This window comes from Mustela putorius, unplaced genomic scaffold, assembly GCF_011764305.1.
Source record: "Mustela putorius furo isolate JIRA1106 unplaced genomic scaffold, ASM1176430v1.1 tig00003846_pilon_pilon_pilon, whole genome shotgun sequence".
Taxonomy (NCBI): Eukaryota; Metazoa; Chordata; class Mammalia; order Carnivora; family Mustelidae; genus Mustela; species Mustela putorius.
The window spans coordinates 2,957,549-2,965,911 of NW_025421999.1; the positions used below are offsets into that span (position 1 = coordinate 2,957,549).

The following is an 8,363-nucleotide window of genomic DNA, read 5'->3' on the forward strand; positions in this document are numbered from 1 at the left end:
CCCTCTACAACTTCAGAACCTATAAGCTCTTTGGATTGCTCATGGCTAGATCCATGATCAGGTGGGCAACAGAGGACCATTTACCATGAAGCTATTAAAGCTTAACCCTCAGAGCCCTGCACCTGGAAGGGTCCTTTCCAAATCCCCAAGAAAAGACTTCAGCAATGTGTTGACATGATGGAAGTTTTGGGTTCAACACTTACAAAACTAGGACATATTAACTTCAGCTGATGAAGAGTGGTTTCTCTTTCCATCTATGCCTTCATCACACTTTACCTGTAGCAGCTCACTTCCACATGGCTGTGACTATCTTTGGGGATCTGGCTACAGAGAAATTAAGCTGGAAATATTCCATATTAAATAAAATATGGAAGGATCTTTTGGAGGTTTCAAGAAAACAAATGGAAATTTCAGATAATTTGGCTTTATTTTATTTTCTGTTTTAAAATTTACTTATAAAGTAAATTTAAAAACTCGGATAAAAATCAGTGGTGCAGAACAGAGAATCAAAAATATGTGCAAGGAAATTAAGAACAAGATCCTACAATGAAAACTGAGTTGCAGCACAACAAAAATTCACATAATATCAAAAGCAGTAATTTTTTTGTAAGAGAAGATAATTTCCAAATAAAAATAATAAGTAGGCACTTGGTTTGTTTGAGAATCCATCCAATTAATGAAAAGAAGTAAATCATAAGAAAACATTTTTTAAAAGTGTAAGTTACCTGCTGATATAACCAATATGAACACAGTGACAAAGATAATAAAGTACTCAGACATTCTGTAGATGGAAGTGGGTGATAGACTCATTGTGTCCCTACCTCACTCAGAAACTACTAAAGTTCCTGTGGAAGGGAAGTGGAATTTCTTAAGAACATAATGGGTGGAGAAGAGAAAACCTATCATGGCTATGAAGACTATGAGGCCATGTATGTCATATCAATACCTTCGGATGGTCGTGAATTTACTGTAAAAAGACAACATGCACTAACATCCGGAACAATAAAAGCCATGTTGAATGGCCCATGTCAGTTTGCTGAGAATGAAGTTACTGAATTCAGTTTTAGAGACATCCCTTCACATGCACTATGGAAAGTTTGCATGTATTTTACCCATGAGGGTCACTAAACTAACAGCTCCATGGAGATTCCTGAATTCCCAACAGCACCTGAAGTTTCCCAGGAACTACGTGATGGCTGCCAACTTCCGAGACTGTTAAATAAGGTCAATTATAATAAGCTGTTATCTTTTTTCAGTATTTAATACCTATAATTCAGTTAGTAATTTTTTCATATATAGCATGCTGCCTGTGTACAGTTGAACTTTAAAGTTCATGGTAAAGCAGATTATCTTCTGTACTTCTGTGTAGCAATCAAGTTGAAATTTATCTGTTACATCATCAAATTAAGTCCATTTTTGTAAATTGAGAAATAAACAAATATTCCAATTTGTTTAAAAAAAGTAATAAAACACTGAGAATATGATACTACAATAAGAACACCAATCACATAATAGTTAATCCCAATTATCAATTTGAAGACCACTTAAAAGTCATCATTGCACAAGAAAACTGGAAATGCCCTGAAATAGTACAGCTGACACATCAAAGAAATTTTGATTAGACATCTTCACAACTTTGACAACCATCCTAAATGTCCACATGACATTTCTAATATCAAATCGAAGTACTTTAAATACTATCAACACAAATATATGAACTTTAGTCAACCATGCTGAAGGAAATCATGAATTTTCCTTTCTCTTTAAAACATGTTACATGACTGGACTTCTGTTGTATGAAAAGACAAAGAGTTCACAACAAGAAAAACAAAAAACAAGGATTTTTAAAAATATTATGGAAGTAAATCCAGAAGTGAATTAATTAAAAATAATATTATTTTTCTGACTTTGAGGGTATCTATGGTATTTGTCAGTTTTGTCATATTTTCAAAATGTGATTTAATTTTTTTCCTCATTCTAAGTATCTCTTTTCACACCAATTTTGTGATCTTTCTCTGATTTAAAGAGAACAGTTCCAATAGTGTAGGCTTCGGATCCGTTGGAGCCTAGACCTCCCTTCTCCCCGTTTGCAATGCCTGAGGGCAGAAGATTCAAGCAACCAGGCAGGCTGGGGCTATTTCTGTATGTGGAGTCAGAATCCATCTTATGTAACTGGAACTCCCACGTCTCTTTTTTTCAGGCACTAGCTTGAGAATTGCAAGTGCTCAAAACTTTCCAATTTTAAGACAGTGATTCTCCAAAGCCACAGTTTGGAAGTATCCTTATTTGTTCGCAGGAGTCCACTGCCACTGCTGTGCCCCTCAGTCCATTTGAGAGTCTGTTTTTATTTCATAAAGTTTTGGCCTAAAATGCTACAGACCACAATAGATATTCAATCATGTATTAATTACTTGCATGCACTTAGAAAATTTGACAGCAAGTAACGTTTTTTAAATGTAATCAGATTGACTTAGTGGAATCAGCTGGTTTTGCTTTATTTATTGTAACTATGTTATTGTAGCAGTTTCAGCCAGGGGCATTAGAAATGGAAAAAAAAAAAAGGTACAAAACTCTAAACAGAAGATATCAAATATGCCCAACAGGACTACTCCTTCCCATCCACCTCAGGCCATCTGGTCCTTTGCTTGGCCTAGCTTCTACACATTTATCTATAGTGCCAAGGAGTCTGGCCAAACGAGGTACTATCGTATGAAAAAATGAAGCCAATTAAATATACCATGATTCAGTTTATTTAAAATAATTTCAACATTTTGGGCCTATCTAGTTATTTACCAGTATGAACAATCAAGTTTATCTGAAACATCTTATTTATTAGAAACAGCCCAGGTCTCATGATACTCAAACAAGACTCAAATTATGACATAAAAATCCTGATTTTAGGGGCGCCTGGGTGGCTCAGTGGGTTAATCCGCTGCCTTCAGCTCAGGTCATGATCTCAGGGTCAGGGTCCTGGGATCGAGTCCTGCATCAGGCTCTCTGCTCAGCAGGGAGCCTGCTTCCCTCTCTCTCTCTCTCTCTGCCTGCCTCTCTGTCTACTGTGACCTCTCTCTGTCAAATAAATAAATAAAATCTTTAAAAAAAAAAAAAAAAGAAAAGCCCATGTTTAAAAAAAAAAATCCTGATTTTATTCTAAGTGTATGACTTAAGATTTCAGAACAACAGTGCAATGAGTGAAAAGTGTAGAAGAGCCACACCTGGAGCTTGAAGGCTATACTTCTAAGAACAATGTTTTAGTACATACAATTTATATCAGGAAATAAAACTAATCCTAAAATACCTAGAGCAGTCATTGGTCTTCAGGTAGCTGAATTTAGATGCTGAATTTAGAGCCAAGCACACCTGGGTTCAAAAGCCATCCAGCAGAGGCAGGCTATTTCACGAGTTACGCCTAATTTCCCTGGTGTGCAAAAACAGCATAATAATCCAGACCTTATAAGGCTGTTGAGACAATAAATGAGACAAATGTGCATAATAGATGCCAGTAAATGAGAGTTATTTTTAACTCTGCTCTAACAAGTTGATAATAATTTCTCATAATAAGGGCAGTATCTGTACTACTTATTTAAAATACGTTCCATTGTTTATTATACTTTGCCGATAAACAATTTTTAAATGATTAGAATCAAAACCATTTTTTGGAGGATCTTCCAAAACAGATTTGTCAGGGAAGAATCCCAACCTTATGGGAGAAGGGAGGCAATCAATCCGAGACGTTTCCTTAGATGCCAAATGTAGACAAGACAGTGTCTTACTCACAGCACAGCAGCAGGAACAGCAGCACTGAGATGCCAGACCCTGGGTCCCCAAGTCCCATGGGTGACACCATGGGACAAGACGGATGTCACACATGAAGTGGGTTGTACCATGGCTGAGGAACCCAGAGCCAAGGGACCAGCAATTCCTGAGCAAGCAGCCTCAACCTGTCCCCCGCAGGAGTGTTCACTTACTTGTGGGGCATAAGGACTAACACGGAGGACACTGGGAGATGGAGGGGGAAAGTGAGTTGAGGGAAATCAGAGGGGGAAACAAACCATGAGAGACTGCGGACTCTGAGAAACAAACTGAGGGTTTTGGAGGGGAGGGGTTGGGGGTTGGGGGAGCCTGGTGGTGGGTATTAAGGAGGGCATGTATTGCATGGAGTACTGGGTGTGGTGCATAAACAACGAATTTTGGAACACTGAAAAGAAATAAAATAATTTTAGTATATGTGCTGCCGAAGCGAGCACGAAAAGAAATAAAATAAAATAACAAAAAAAAAAAAAAAAGAGGGACGGGATAGCATTTACACGAAGGCCAGGCTGCGGTCATCTGTGCCTGCTTCGTGGCCCTAGTGGCTAACTATGAGGACTGCTTGGTCTCGGGGGACCGATACAACTTGCAGTTTATATGATGAACTACTTCCCCTTACAAGGCTATTTTCAAGAAACCACAATATTCCTTTGAAATTAAACAGTAAGTGGACATGCTATTGTTTATATAATCTGATTCCGATTCCATGATCTTAACTGTCTTGAAACCCTTTCGCCTTTGTACAAATTAAAGTTGGTGAAATAATGAAAAGCCTCCTTCCATCCCCACCTACCCAGAATTATCTGGCTGTTTAGCCCTTACAATGAGGTGTCTTGTCTCTTTTTTAAAAAAGATTATTTATTTATTTATTTATTTGCCACAGAGAGAAAGAGATCACAAGTAGGCAGAGAGGCAGACAGAGAGAGAGGGGGAAGCAGGCTCCCCGCCAAGCAGAGAACCCGATGTGGGGCTTGATCCCAGGACTCTGGGATGATGACCTGAGCCGAAGGCAGAGGCTTTAACCCACTGAGCCACCCAGGCACCCAATGGTATCTTATTTCAAACCAGTACGGAATCATATAAAATGCTATTTGTAATACAAACTAACCATTTCACTTTGGCTATTGTGTTACTCTGTAACATGGACGCGGGTTTTTTCCAGATCCCATTTCTGCCTCCATCCTCTACTCAGCCAGAAGGGCATCATACCAGATGATACCAAAACACAAAAATCCAGTAACAGTCTACAAAACATCAACAGCCCCAAAACAAGCAGGTTGATTTTAGGTTTTCTCATTGTTCCTATCCATACGTTAATAACCTGTTGACAACCAGAAAACACATTTTTTTCCCTGCAAAGTTACTGTAAGACTCAGCACTACTTGTAACTTTTACCAAGCAAAAGATGGAAAGACGATGTAAGATTATGCTAAATATCATTTAACACCATAGATTTTCAAAAGATCAACCGCCTGATATGATGTTAAATATAGTTGAATGTGGTCCCACATCTCTGTGTCACTTTGCCAAGTTTCCGTCGGATGCAATTTGCAACAAGCAACATATTAAACCCCCATAAATAGTCATTATAATGTAAACACTGAACACTCCTTATTGTAGCAGTGAAAGCAGCCTCTCCAAAATATAAAAAAACAGAAAACAAATCCTTGAATTTCATCTCAGGGCAGAAGGTGGATTTGAATTTGAAGACATGCCAAATGGTAATTTTGGGCACAAATATTTCAGACAAAGCTGATCTATTATGAGTAATAACAGCATATGTTAGTTTCTAAGTCAGTTTGCATATGTCACAGGAAGCACACCCAATTAGCATGTGAGGCCATTTACACTTCAGCAAAGTTATTAACAGTAAATCATAACAAAGTAGGTATGATCAAATTATACATTCTATTTCAAATATGCATAAGAATCTGACACAAAAAACAGCAAAATAGAGAAAGGTAGAATCTTTAATGTATTAAATCAGCGTACTAGCTTTTTTCATATTATTAGCAGTAGCAATAATAATCATTATTATTATTCTTTTCTTTTCACATAGCTAGTTGCTATGGCTCTTGACAGTTTCCTTTTAGCTGGCTAAGCCTTGGAGGATTAAAGAAGACATTTGGCCTTTATGGTTTTCTGTGTCTGAATGTGTATGTCCTGAGGAGAAAAAGAGCTGTGCAAGAAGCCATTAAGCACCAATGAGCGAGCACGGATGTGGAATGCCTGAGTTATGTTCACTGAAACAGATGTCGCGTCCCACAATTCCCCGAGCTGCCTCGGGCTTTTGCTGGTGTCAACCCTGTGGTAAATGGGTTTTCATAATGAATTTACTGTGAATTCTCACACACACACAAACCATTAGAATCACATTAAAGGGCTGACTAAATGCCACCAAGACTCAGAGCAGGACTGTCTTTTGTTCATTTGAAAGAAGCTCTGAAGAATCCAGAATCTCAAATCAATCATTCGTGATACTTTGGAGAGAGTAATAGGCCTCTCTGTGGCTGGAGAGGGACGAACACATGTTTTGGGAGGAGGAGGTTCTTGAGTCCCACGCGGAGCGGGACTCCCATTTTTTTCTTCCCAGATTGTCACAGGAATGGCTACTACTCTCAATCCCAAAGGAGAGGCACTTGATCAAACCAGTCTGAGTTTTGAATTATTTTCTTTGGTCCCTTCTCTTTAAAAAAAAAAAAAAAAAAAAAATGTTTTAATTAATAGGCAAGACAAAAAACTTCGCAGTACATGATGCAAATATATTGAAATCTTCCAAAGGGGCTACCAACAATGTGTGGAGTATCTAGAGGGTATGACAGCTGAACCGTGGTGCTCAGAAGGTATGGATAAAAAGCCCCAGGAAGAGTCAGAGATTTACTCTTCCATCAGAGATTGACAGAAACAAAGACACGTGAGAGCATAATCAAAAGGAGACACTTGAAGTGCATCTATCTTTCAGGAAATAACAACACTACGTGTACTGCTAAAGATAACAACCCAAGCAACAATGTACTCTATTGGTTGAGCAGAAGGCAAGTACTTGAAGTTTTTAATACATTGTCTCATTTTCTCCTCATAAAAAAAGTCAAGAATAAGAAAAGCATTTGAAGATGCTTCCTTCCTGCCAGACTTTGTTCTGGGCGCCCCCCCATCACCCCAGTGGGTCCACTGTTGCTCTCTCCTCCTGCTGACATTTAGTGCCTGAGTTTTCTTTTAGAATCCTCTCGGGTATGCTTCCCTCACCCTAACCTTGCTTTAAGTTTGGGTGTCATCCTTTCCTCCATAATGTCCCACTTAAAAATTGTCTCCTCCAAGAAGCCTTCCAGGAATGCCTTAGCAGGAGTAGGTTCCCAGCTGACTCACTTAATCCCTCCTTAACCTTCTTCCTTCCTGGCTGTGTTATTTTCTACCTTGGCGGTGGCTGTGCCTTGTTTAGCTCTTCAGGGCATTCTTTCAATTTACAAGTATTTATTTGCCTGCTGATTAGCCTTATTTTTGTCTCTTCCTTCCTGGGGTAAAGCACCACAAAGTCAAGTTCCAGGTCCTTTTTATTCACTGATCTGTCTACACCTAGCACATAAACAAGAATTTGGCATATGACGTGTACTCAATAAACATTCATTAGATGAAAAAAAAATGTGCTAAATGCCTTGAATTAATTCTTTCACTTAATGACTGATCCCCCTGGGAGCTTACTGAGGACAATGCACCTCTCATTTACAGACAGTGAGGCCCAAAACCAGTTTTGTAGGACTTCAGGCCATGATTTTAACCATTGTATGCCCATCTGACAGGTCTCACAGACTTGTAGCATCAGTGTGATATAGACCTTTAGAATTGGGGTGTGTGTGTGTCTGTGTGTATGTGTGTGTTTTAAGTCTCTTTCACCATCACAATCTTGGGCCAATACACAATCCTTTCCATGTAGCTTGAGTGCCACTGCTCCTAACATCCTTCGGCTACACTCACCTCTTCAGCAACTGGTCATCAAGCAGATCAAGCAAGGAAAAGGTAAAACCTTTCCACAATAACCATAGCTCTAGCTGAACACAAGCCTAGGGAACAAAAACTAACACCTTGGGTTGGGTTAGAGACACAGGAGTGGTAAGGGGGACTTTATTTGGTGGGGTCTTGGTTGGAACCTAAAAGGAATCATCCTTCTATTTTGCTGGGGCTTCTAACTAACTTTCAGCTACTATGATATATGGAGAAAGAAAGGAAAGAAGGAAAGCAGGAACACGAGGAAGGAAGGGAGAGAAAAAAGGAAAGAGAGAGAGAGAGACAAAGAAAGAAAGCAGGAAGGAAGTTAGTTAGTTAGTTTCTGCTATGGATTGCGTTGTCTTGCCTGAACTCCTATGTTGAAGGCCCTAAACTCCAATGTGGTGATATCTGAAAGAAGAGCCTTCAGAGGTAATTAGGTTTAGATGAGGTCATTAGGGTGTGGCCTCAAGATGGGATTAGTGCCACAAGAAGACCCAGCAGAGAGCTCTCTCTCACCACCTTCATGCACTAAGGAAAGGCCATGTGGGGGCATAAGAAAGCAGTCAAGG

The 8,363-nt window shown here is 39.2% G+C and overlaps 1 pseudogene; it reads left to right on the forward strand.

The window, feature by feature from the left end:
* The first annotated feature begins 879 nt into the window (after positions 1-879).
* On the forward strand, positions 880-1,219 carry LOC101670401 (annotated as a pseudogene).
* The last annotated feature ends 7,144 nt before the right edge of the window (positions 1,220-8,363 follow it).